The following is a 13637-nucleotide window of genomic DNA, read 5'->3' as shown; positions in this document are numbered from 1 at the left end:
TACCTCATATTTTCTAAATTAGTCAGGTCAAACTCAATTTTCATAGAATTTTTGAATCTAAAAATTATGCTTTCACAGTTTCCAATATACATTAATCCATCCATAAAAAGATATACAATCAATACCATACTTCCTTCCCTCTTTCGTTTTTACTGAAATGTTGATGGTTTGTAAAGTCTTCTTTATCGAAATATGACTCTATAATTAGACTATAACTTGCTTTTGAAACTTGTTTGAGACCATATAGTGCCTTTTCAGTTTGTAGAATTTGTCTTCTTTTTGTTTTATAACATATCCAGATGGTTGTTCAATATAAACTTTTTTATTTAAATCACCATTAAGAATTCTGACTTTACATCAAGTTGATAAAACTCCATTCTTGTGTAGCTGCAATAGAAATCATCAATCGAGTTGTTTATAATCTGGTTACTGGAGCAAAAACTTCAATATAGTCAACCCCATATCTTTGAGTATACACTTTTTTGCCACTAACCGAGCTTTGTATTTGTCCACTTCTCTTTTTTCATTCAACTTGATCTTGTAAATTCATTTTACTCTAATTTTTTTACCCTCAAGATATAGGTCTATTAGCTCCTACGTATTATTTTTTCGATGGTTTCAATTTTAGAATACAGAGATTTCCTCCACTTTATGTCATTCACATCAGCATTGAAGTAAATTGGATCGCCCTTTAGTGAAGAATACTTGGTGACTTATACCTTCTTCATTTGATAAGAGTTTTCACTCTCATAATCATTCATCCAAACATGAGTTGGTCATGTTTTTTCTTGAGTTAATTTCTTCTTCACTCTCATAGATTTAGATTCTTCACTAACACCCAATAAAAAGTATTTGACACTCTTTACATCCAACTTAATTCTTTTGTTGTTGGGAATATGTACAAAATATATACAATCAAACACTCTAAAGTATTGTAATTTTAGATTGTAATAAGGGTTTTTTTCACTCCATGCTTCTTCCGGAGTAATATCTTTCACCACAAACTTAAGACTTCTATTCAAAATATGGATGGTCCACTTTACTGTTTCTAGCAAAAATGTTCATATGATCGTTTGGTTCTTTTTTCAACAATCTCATTTTGTTTGGGGTCTATAGTGTTGTGAGCTGTCTTTTTATTCTATTTGCATCACAAAAAGTTGCGAATTCATTAGAGATAAACTCACCTGCCTAAAATTATGAAAACCTTTTAGAGTACATTCACTCTCATTTTCAACCAACCTTACAAAATGTTTAAGCACATTAAAATTCTCTGATTTTCCAATAAAAAAAATAACAATGTTTTACAACTGAAATTATCAATAAATATAATAAAATATATTTCATCTCCATTAGAAAGAGAGAGATTCGTCATTGTACTCTGGAGCAAGGCTGTCAAAATCGAGAGTTTACGTAGAATCGTTATCTAGTTGTAAACTCGTAAAATCTAGAGTTTGCATAAAATCGTAAGAGTTTAATTCAAAAAAATAATTGTTATATATTATTATTATTTATATATATAATTAAGAATTTTATATTAGGCAATTTTAAAAATTATATATTTTAATATAAAAATAATTAAAAAATAATAATAAGTAAATAACAATATAAAAATTTATACTTACAAAATTAATTATATTTTTTTATTTATTTAAATAAATAAATAATAATTTTATTTTTTAATTTTTAAATATAATTTTATTTTTTAAAGTAAAATCGTATAGAATCGTAAAATCGAAATTATTTATAAACTCGTAAAATCGTAAAATCTTATTATCGTAAATTTAAAATCGTAAGAGTTTACATATTTAAGAGTTTACTTAAAATCAGAATCGTTAGCCTAATGTGAAATCGTAAGATTTTAAGAGTTAACTCGAGATTTTGATAGCCTTTTTCTGTAGCCTTTTTATATTTGAATTGTAGTAACGGTCGAATCTAATTTGTAGATATGTGGAATCTTTTCATTTGTTGTACGTCGGGTGTACGGGATAGTGCGCCTAAGAATAATATTCGTTGGATTGTGGCGTACGAAATTGTAGTGCGCCTACTAATAGAATATTTGGTAGAACGTGGTGTACTAAATAGTACTGCGCAGGCTAGTGAAATAATCGTGTACGTGACAGTTGTACATTTTGGCGTATTAAGGTGATGTAGCATACTGCTGATAGACAGCTCTGCTGAGGAGTCAGTTTTTGGCGCAACACTGTTATTCGCTACTCGGCTGTTAGCGCAACACAGTTGTTGGTGTAACACTGTTTTTCGCTACTCGACTGTTAGCGCAACATAGTTGTTGGCGCAACACTCACTACAAAAAACAGACCTACGACGACGCTTAAAAAAACTTCTGTCAACCCAAAAATATCACCGACACTTTTTTTTTGCGTCGCCATAAGCAGGTATGGGTGCATGTTATAACTACGCTTATTTAAGCGTAGGTAACATCAATTTAAGGGTCGCCAAAAGTCCATAAGTTTTTAAAACTATTTTTATTTTATTTTTAATTTATTTTAACAATTTTATCTGAATTTTTATTTTTGAAATTAAATATTAATTGAAAAGGACATTTAAAAATAATTGCATACTATTATTGACATTTTTAATAATACCAAATTTAACATAAATTCTCACAACATCAAATATATCAAACAAAAAAAATAGTTTTGTTCAATAAAGAACATGGTTTTTATCCACTTAATCTTCTTCTTGACATCAACTTCTTCTTGGACCACAGCTGCAAATATATGAAAGAGATTATTTTTAAGATAAAGAAAGAAAAATGGTATATTGATGTGAATTAAATCGAGACAAAATTTTAAAAACAAAACCTGGTTGCTTCTTAATGCAATTGACAGCTCAAGGATGAAGACGATATAACACATGAATTATTCATTCTTCACAATTAAACCGCTAAAAAGGAAATGAATTGATCTTCAATTATTGGAATCTAGATATATATCCTCTCACTGTGCAAATTTGTTTCCTTCATTTCCGTATGGATATCTTCTTAATGATCTTTTGAAATTAGCAAAAACAATTATAAAACATTTAAGTAGATGATGATTATTAGTAAAAAAAACATTCATGTTAATTTCACCTGGTGGTTGTGGTACTACATTTGTATTCTTCTTCTTCCTATGACATATACTCTTGAATAATCTTGACAAGTAATCACTGAATGATGTCTCTATAACGTGGCCAGCTATTTCATTGCATAGATTGACCCACCAGATAAGTTTAATTATATTTCATTTTACCTACTAACAACAAATTAATTAATTAATAATACAACTCACCTCACAAATCCAATTGCAACAGATACAAGCCTAATAATTGAGAAGAACTTCCCTAGGAAGAATATTATGATCACCTATCATCAATAGAGCCGGCCCCGACTTTTGGGCTGCCCCAGCCTAAAAAAACCATTAATTTTGACCGCTACAAAAATAATAATAAATTAACTTTTGGTGAAGTTAAAACTCATGACTAGAGGATTAACTTAAATTTTCACCATAAACCACTAGGCTAAACCAATTTATGATTATAAAATACTAGAAATCTTTTTTTTATTTTATTTAATGGGCTGTCCTAAGGCGGGCTGGCCCTGATCATCAACATAAACAACATATTATTATTATTATTATTATATCATTCATGCATGCAAATTTAAAATAAAAAAGACAACATATCGATCAGAGTCGAACCTGGAGCACAATTGTTAGTCCAACTATCAACATGAAGAGACGGTTCTTAGTCACTCCCTAAACACGTTCATCTCATCTGGCTTCCTTGAATTCACCTCATTGAATATCTGCACAAATTAACCATTTTCTCTTTATTTTATTTCTTTCTTTCTACCTAGGGTATATATATATATTAATATCATACATACCTGACAAATAACAAAAGCATTCAATATGAGCGTGTTCTTCAATTTTTTGGCATGGCCGGGATTATCATGCTTCAAGCTGAGGATATTTTCCCCTTGGAAGTTCAGAATGAGCAGGACCCTCACTTGATAAGCTGCCTGCAGTTGTCCGTGTGTTCCAACAAAATTACCCAACCAAAATATTTTTATTAATTTCTTGTCCTAGCTAGCTAGCTAGAAATTGTAAGTTATCAAACAACAACTTACACCTGCTTCCCAATAATAATAATATATACCTGAATTAGCAAGTTCCTCCATATTATATTTTTTATCAACGGTTCCCTGATCAAGGTACAAAAACATCAACAATACTCATGCAACCAACCATTCAACAATATTATTAATATGAACAAAAATGGTTTAATCAATTAAATTTTCAAACTCACCTCCGACCAACCGGAGGTCGATGCATTAGGTGATCAGTAGGTGGTTTAGTGGCCAATGCCAAAGCTCCAAGTGTATCCATTATAAAATTAACCCAAAGAAGTTGAATTCATTGAACCGTAATTTTTTCCCAAACAAAAGAAAATAAAAAGAACCCATTAATTACCTACTATTTGTTTCTTTCTCTTTTTTCTCATGTCAGGTGCGTGCATAGATTATTAATTATATTTATTTGTACAGCATTCAGAGGGACATCAACAGCTATAACAACATTAATAACAAGTGCAGCAGCATTGATAGTGAGTTGAAACTGGATGAATTTCTAGATGTTTGCATAAACAGAACGCCCCCATCTAATAACATGTACAGCAAGGAAGGAAATGGCATTCGATAAACAAATTCCAAATTATAATATTTTCCTCACAATTTAAGCAAACAGTGCAACAAATTCTCGCTTTTGAAAAAGGCAACAAGAGTCTGCAAGAAAATTCAAAAAGCAAAGAACCAATTGAGAGATCAACCCATATTAATAAGCATAGATCGTCTATATTTCAACCTAATAATACACCAGCATGTGCTAGTGACTAACCTTCACAACAGAAGCAAAGTTATCATCCAATATTATTATATCTGAACTCTCTTTTGCGACTTCTGTTCCTTAGATTCCTATTGAGAGACCAATATCAGCCTAAAACAAGGACAACATATCACCTTTAAATTCCAAAGGTGAAAAGAAAGGTAGCAAACAATTTCAACTTAATAGAGAAAAATAAAAACCCAACAGCTGTAAAAATGCACAATAACGATAGCAGATTGATTAAAGATTCACAACCAGGTCAACTGAATAGAGGGAAAAAGTCTAGTGTGTAAAAGATTTACATTTGAAATGTATTCTGTATAGTAAGCTAGATAGAGAAACATAATTGCATACAAAGAAAATTCATATTTTCATTGGTTTCATAGAAGAAAAAATAAGCAATAAAAGATAAGAATTTAAAGAGCACACTGCCTAAGGAAAACATAATGGTTTGACACACATACCTCATTCAGTGCGGGGCATCATTGGTTCCATCTCCTGTTACACCAATAACATGTCCTCTCTTTCGCAAGGCTCGCACAAGGAGCAACTTATCATTGGGAGACGACCTTCCCATTACCTACGCATGGAATTAGAATCACTTATTTCCTTACTAAAACTAATTAATTAAATAATAAGAGTAACATCAAACTAATTCCAAGTTGAGTTGGTCAACTCATGACATACTGATATCTTCTTAGCAACTTCTAGCTTCTCCTCATCGGATAATACCCGAAAATCTTTCCCTTCAATGACATTTGGTGAAGTGGTGTCTGCATCTGATTATAGTATCCCACATTCTAGGGCCATAGCTCTAGTTGTTTGGATATTATCCCTAGTGACCATGCGCACCTGTTTAAACACAATTCTCAACCAATTCAGCCATATATAATAGTGGTGCACACAAATATGAACTTCACATACAATCACCCTTGTCACTATCTTAACCAAAGTAAATAAGCGTACCTTAACTCCAGCATTTGTACCTAGCCGAACAGCTTCTTTGACACCAGGTCGACAAGGATCCTGTGTTGATCAATCATTTACAAAAACTCGTCAATTTAGTATTTTTTGTGTGCGTATGTGTTTACCATACATGGTGGTGTGATGTTCATAATTATAATTAACCGTTTAGAATTTTCATTATCAGAAGATCCCATTCATGTATTGTTTACAAGATGAGTTTGATGAAATATTATTTGAATATGGAGTAAAATAGTGATATACAAATATAGGTATATAATTCTATCAATAATGTGTCATATATTTCCTAAGTTTTCATAGATCAATGGTCATTACATCTGTTCCGCCATTTTGCCTAATGATTGAGCAATAGCCTTCTTTATATTATAATTTAGTATAGTGTCGAACAAAAAGACAATAAGCTAGTGATGAGATTTAGAAAAAGATGCTAATGTGATTAAACATGAAATATGACATCTGGTTACAGAAATTATAGTAGACTAAATGCACACCAGTAGTGAATAATACATTCAGGCCAACAATGGCTAGCAATACAAGGTCATCATCATCAGGTATTTGCCAAGTAGACAGTTCCTCCTCAGCATGTGGGATGTTTTCGAAATTTTCAGGTCTGTATGCAATCGCAACACAACGCAAACTTCTAGAAGCTATATCTTCAATGGCTCTTCTGAAAACTTCTTACTGCAGGCAACATAAATTTCTACAAGATAAGATGGGATTTAAATTTGAAATGTGGAAGGTATCAGTAACATCTTACTTAAGTCTAAAAATTTTCTTTGTATCAGCTTGGAGTTGAGAGGAATAGAATTAAGATCACACAATTACATAATTGAGTCGACAATAAATAAAGTGTCTACCTAATTAGTTACAGAAGCCAAAATTTTTTATTGAAAATAAAAAATCCAGCAAAGATGACCCATGGGGATTCTTAGATGCTTCCGTAAGTTTTAAAATACAGAAATGCAAATGCAGAAAAATGAAATTCTAACATACCGTCATTGATATATCTGGTGTAGGAAACTAAAACTATTTTAGTAGCACCCTTCCAATGGACATGAACCTCAGTATCATTAGACTGCACACATATGAGCATATATTTTTTAGAAGCAAAACATTCGGATGCATGAATAACAAATGAAAAGTCTATCATCCTCATGTGTAAAAATAATGCTAATAATAAGCTTCAAGTCCCTATATATATATATATATATAGTTTCATAAGACAACATCCAAACCCTAAGGGATACTTAGAATGATTCAAAGGAATGCGTGTAATAATGAAAGTTTAACACTACTTTGTAGTTTTAACAAATTATTATATGTAAATACATTATATTGTATTACCAGCTTCTTCCAAATGTATCACTTTTCATCCTTTTAACTAATCTTACATCTTTAGTGTCTATGCAAAGAACACTCATGCAGGACAATCGAGCAGCTATGGATTTCATAAAACAAATACATTTAGAAGAAATCACTATCTATCAAACGTTGATCATAAAACAATTAGAAGAAGATAATTGATTTCTGTAACTACCTACTACCAAAGGCTGAAACCACAGTCCAGTTTCTTTAATATATATAACAAGGATCTATTTTACATTTACGCTCTCCTCCTAGCCAATATAAACCCTAATTAATCGGAAGATACAGTAGAATTTATTCATTCATTGATTCAATCAATTCATCAGATAAAATGAAACTAGAATTTTGTTTTAAGTAGTAATTGCTGAAAAAAAGAGGAAAATCAATACATACTGACGAGATTTTTTCGATCAATTTTCTCCGATCGTGTATTCTCAAACCATTAGAAGAAGTTAAATAAAAGTGATGATTACTTATCGGTGGAATATTATTGTGTCCAAACATCGACGAATCGTTCTCTCTCCTAGTTGTTATTATCGTCCTGTGCGTTGATTGCAACATCTAGGAAAAGGAGGAGTCGTAAGTGATTACTTAGATAGATGGAGGAATTTGAGAGCTCCACGAGGAAGACATATGCCTTGTTTGAGGAAAGGGTTTTTATGGTTTTATCTGGGTTTTATCCAAAAAAATCATTGTTGGATAAAAAATACGAAAAAATGGTTTTTAAAATTTGAAGACTAATTTGTTCTTTGACTTTAGAGGATATGGTGTAGGTGAGAGAATGATGGTTTAGAGAGAGGATAAAATTATAGGATAGTTTTGGTATTTAAATGATAAAATTATTTGATTTGATGGTTGATAAGATGTTTGGGTTTTGGGATAAAAATTGGATTTTATCTCAAAAACTCTTTCATCAAACGAAGCCATATAGCAGGAATTGATATGGTTTCATGAATATATCATGATCATGATGATCTACTCTAGTGTAAAAGGAAGAAAACAGCTACAACATGCTTAGAAAGGGATTGGGGATTATGTTAGAAATGAATGGATCTGTTCACTGAAAATTAATTAGACTTGGGGCTGTTTTCCTATAGAGAAAAGAAGATTTGTAATTTAAAAAATATATATGTTAAATTTTGTTTTTAATATAATATAATGTTTAATTTATTTATTTTTAGTTTATATTATTTTTACTTTTAATTAAATTAAAATTAAATAATAATTAATTAAAAGACAAATATTAATAATTTATTTAATAATGATATAAAAAATTTAAAAGTTATGTTATATAAAAAATAATAATTAAATTTTAATATTAATAAAGTTTTAAGTCAAATTTAATTTACAAAATTAAAATAGTGAAATAAAATACTTAAAAAGTTTAAAAATAAAATATTAAAATTTAGAATAATTAATGTTTTAAAAAAGCTTATATAAAAAAATGAAAGGTGGTGGTAGCTTATAAAGGTTGCAAAAGTTTTTTTCTTTTAATATAAGCATGTATAGGGTATGATTCTCTCATTTGAAAAATATAAAATTATACTTGTTAATTTTTAAAATATAAATAAATATCGTTTCGTTATGTTAACTTTAAAATGAAAGAAATATTATAGTTTCGACATGTTATTTTTTTAATATTAATATGTATGTTTTGGTTTAGTGACTGATATTCGCTACTCAGCTGTTGGCGCAACACTGTTGTGCTGATAGACCAAGGCTACTATCAGCGCTTCTTCAGCACCGCTGCATGATTAAGCCTGATGCCAGCGCTTCTTCAGCTCTTCTGTTTGAATAAGTCTGTTGTCATCGCTTATTCAGACTACTGATTCAATAAGCCTACGGTCAGCGATTCTTCAGAGTCAAATTGCTGATTGAATAATCATGTTGTCAACGCTTCTTCAGACTGCTGATTGAATAAGTGTGTTGTCAGCGCTTCTCAAACTGCTGATTGAATAAATCTGCTATCAGCGCTTCTTCAGACTACTAATTGACAAGGCGGCTGCTAGCGCCTCTTCAACTCTGTTGTTGACAAGGCTGCTGTCAGCGGCTCTTTAGCTCTACTGACATCAACTCTGCTGTTAGCGCTTTATCAGCTCTATATGTGCATTAAACATTTACAGAACTTAGTTTTATTCATTTATCAACGCATCATCAAAACTATGTCGTATTGATTTTAAATTATCCTAAATTCATTTTAATCAATTAAAATGTTTTTCATAATTCAACTTAATTAATTATTTCCCCTTTAATATTAATTTAATTATTTTCTCCCTTTTTTCTTTTTTTAACTTAATCTAACACATTTATCTACAAATTCATATAGTGAACATTTTTCAATTTGGCTCTAAACTACTTATAGTCGCGTTCAAAATAACCTATAAAACTGCTTGAAGTCTAAATAATTTAAAATTAGTCTTTTGAATTCATTTTCAATCTAAAATACCTTTGAAATTGTAGAAAAATACAAAAAAAATTTAAATAACTTAAAATAATGTTCTGTGTTTTATAGAAAAAAAAAAGTATCCCGAATTAAGGTAGTTTGAATCATTTGTATCATTATGCTTACCTTATTATGTCCATAACTTGCATTTCTGGACTCTAAAAATAAAATAAAAAACAATCTCTGGATTATTATAATCATTTCTAATATTTTGATATATTAACTATAATATTTTTGAATAATTTCAGGTTTTGGTCATTCTCAATCCTCTCATTAACATGTATGTCGTTACATAATTTTCTAGTATACTTCCTGGTAATGTATTAAGAAATTTAAAAGGATGGTTTAAGAAAGGAATTAGGCATAACCCCTTGAACTAGACTAGTAATTGTTTTTATTTCAAAACATACATAATAAAGGTTTATTCAAATAAAGTGGTATATGGTCATGTCTAAACTAGAAACTTCATAATAGAGACCGTCTATTGAGACGGACGTGCTGACCACAACACCGATGCTCTTTCCCACAAATAACTAAGCACCTAACAAAATAAAAATCTCTAAAAAACAAAAAAAAAGCTAAAAGTCAAAATGCTAAAAAAAACTAAATGTCAAAAGGTTACAAAACTTGAACTAAATTTCTTTCCTAATTTTCAAGGACTTAAATTAAGTGGTAACTTATAAACATAAACAAAACTAGGTAAAAAAACGTTCAAGTCAATATATATATATATATATATATATATATATATATATATTTTGACGTCGTCTTTACCAATTTTTAGAGAAAATGAAACATCACATCAATGTATTTACTTCTTAATTATTTAACAATTTAATCGTGGAAATGTTGTCACAAAGAATTTTGATAGAATGGAGTGGTTATGCTTTATTTTCTCAAGAATTGTTTTAGATAGACAGATTGACATGCACATGATGCAGCTGAAATAAATTCAACTTATGTGATTGACAAAGATACTATGGGTTATTTCCTTGATGACAAGGATACAATAGTATGGCTCAACAGAAACACAACCAAATGTGTTATTTCTATCCTCTAAGTCACATGTATAGTTACTATCTGTATAGGCAATCAATTACTTGTTTCCTTCTTTTTTATAAATAAAAAAACTCAAATATTCCTTTCAAATATCTCAATATTCTTTTTGCTGTAGCTAAGTAAGAATTATTTGGACAATCTATAAACCTGCTAATAAGAATTACAGCAAACATAATATTTCTATAAACCTGTTAATAAGAATTACAACGAAAATAATATCTGGTTTTGTAGCATTTAAATACATAAGACATCCTACAAGTTGTTTGTAATAAGTTCCATCAACCTTGGCTCCATCACTTGTCTTTGTGAGCTTAGTACCGAGTACAATTAGGTTATGAACTGGATTGCATTGAGTCATATTAAATCTTTTAGGTATATTACTTTCATTAGCTAACAAAAATTCCATTTTTTCCTTGTAAAATTTTAATACCAAGTAAGTACCTCATTTTTCCTAAATTAGTCCTGTCAAACTTAATTTTCTCATAGAATTTTTTAATCTCAACATCATGTTTCCACAGTTTCCAATATAAATTAAGCCATCCATATAAATATATACAATTAAGATCATACTTCCTTCCCTCCTTCGTTTTTTTCTAAAAAGAGTGTACTCATGTGACAGTTTGTAAAGTCTTCTTTCTTGAAATATGACTCGATTAGACTATAACATGCTATTATAACATGCTATTAAAACTTGTTTGAGACCATATGACAGTTTGTAGACTTTGTCTTCTTTTTTTTAATAGCATATCCAGATTGTTGTTCAATATAAAAAATTTCAATTAAATCACCATTTAAAAATTATGTCTTACATTAAGTTGATACAAACTCCATTCTAGTGTAGCTGCAATAGAAATCATCATTCACCAATAGTGAAGAATATTATTGAGTTATACCTTCTTCATGTGACATAGGACTTCTATTCAAAATATGGACGGTCCACTTTACTGTTTATGGTCATAATGTTTTTGGAACATTTCTATTAGTTAGCATACATCTCACCATATTAATAACCGTAATCTCATTTTGTTGTGGGGTGTATGATGATGTGAGCTGTTTTTTTATTCTATTTGCATCATAAAAAGTTATGAAACGAAAACCTTTTAGAGTACATTCACTATCCTTTTCATCCAAACATTCAAAATGTTTAAATACATTGAAAGCCTTTGATTTTTTAGTCAAAAAATATAACAAAGTTTTACGACTAAAATTGTCAATAAATATAATAAAATACATTTCATCTCCATTAGAAACAAGATTAAGTGATCTAGAAATGTTAACATGTACAGTTGAAGAACTTTTATAGCTCTCCAATTGATTTCTTTAGAAAAATGATCTCTCTTCTATTTTCCAAGCAAACACTCTTGACATAATTTTGGAAGACCCCTTACCATCTCTTTCTGTTATAATGTCATCAAGCCATTATAGCTGTCAAAATTTAGCTTCATCTTCTTTAATTACAAACATTTATCTTGTCTTTTCCCTTTTTGGATATGCATAATAAACATTTTGTTTCTAGTCATATCAATGGTCATGATTATCCCGTTTTTTAGGATAATTTATCACCTTCTAATAGAACAGAAAGCCATTTGAAAGTAGTTGTCATGTACTTATTAAATTTAGTTTCAAACATGGTACATAAAAATACCTCAATAAGCATATGAATCTTCCTATTTACGACCATCTTAATGTTTCCTTTCTTTTTGACAACCAAAATAGTGATCTCTCATTCTTACTGATGTATTAAAATTTTAATTGAAATCTGAGAACAACTTTTTTTTTGTCATATGATTACTACAGTCAGTGTCAATGAACCACATTTCTTTTTCACTTTGTTCCTGAACATCTACACTTGCATCAACAATCATTCTTCAATAGTTTCTACATATTGTACTTTGTCTCTATCTCTCTTGTAGGACATTCAACTATGCAGTGTCTGTCTCTTCATCTTCTTCGAAATCTAGAAATACCTCTTCCTCCATAAGAGTGAGTCATCATGACTAATCTTCAAAGTTTGTTCAACTTCTGTTCTGTGTGTTCATTCATCCTAGATTCATGAACAAACAAGCTACTTTGTAGTACATCAATTGTTAAAGTATCAATATTGTTTGATTCTTCAATTGAACATATCACATAGTCAAATTTTGTTGTCATGAATCATATAATTTTTTTTCTATAACCACAGCATCCTCCATATTTTCTCCAGCAACCCTCATTTTGTTTACAATATGAGGGTTCTTCCAAAATAGTTTGTGATAGACTCTCCAATCTTCATCTGCATAATCTCAAACTCTTTTTGAAGAGCTTTCCGTCGTGCCTTTTGCATCCGAGCAGTTCTCCTATACATTTGTTTCAATGAATCTCAGATGCTCTTAGACATATCTTTGTTGAAGGTTTGTCTCTGGCGTTGCACTATCTAAATCTATAAAGAGAAAATTTTTCACTTTTAGGTTTTTCAGCTTTAGAGCTTTCCGTGATTCCTTCTCTGCATTGGTAAGCCACACTTCGTTGTTTGTTGGTACTCCTTTTTCAATTAGCCCCCAAAACTCCTTCGATCGCAGAAAATTCTCCATGAGTATAGTCCAGTGATCGTAGTGCTCAGTGAGTTTAAGAATGACGACTTGAACGAAATTGTTCTTCTCGTTCGTCATGACAGTGCTTCAATTCTTATCAGCTTAAACATAATCAATTGCGTAAAATCGTTATTTCATCACTAACTTAATTAAGAACCTAAAGAGCCATCGATTATACCAAAATCTAACCTCATTGCATTTGAATGAATTTGTTTATAAACTAAACTATATAACTAGAAATAGAAACAAACTAAGCCATACAAAATTCTGGATTTTCTGAACAAACCACCAATTTAACACCCAGAATTTGCCTTGATCATGGGTATTTGGGGA

General features: G+C 30.2%; 1 pseudogene; it reads right to left on the bottom strand.

Annotated features, from left to right (window-relative positions):
• Nucleotides 1-3290: 3290 nt before the first annotated feature.
• Nucleotides 3291-13382, bottom strand: LOC124918446 (annotated as a pseudogene).
• Nucleotides 13383-13637: the final 255 nt, after the last annotated feature.

This window comes from Impatiens glandulifera, unplaced genomic scaffold (genome assembly GCF_907164915.1).
Source record: "Impatiens glandulifera unplaced genomic scaffold, dImpGla2.1, whole genome shotgun sequence".
In the NCBI taxonomy this organism is placed as follows: domain Eukaryota; kingdom Viridiplantae; phylum Streptophyta; class Magnoliopsida; order Ericales; family Balsaminaceae; genus Impatiens; species Impatiens glandulifera.
The sequence above is the reverse complement of the archived record's forward strand: the minus strand, read 5'-3'. Positions and strand labels throughout refer to the sequence as shown.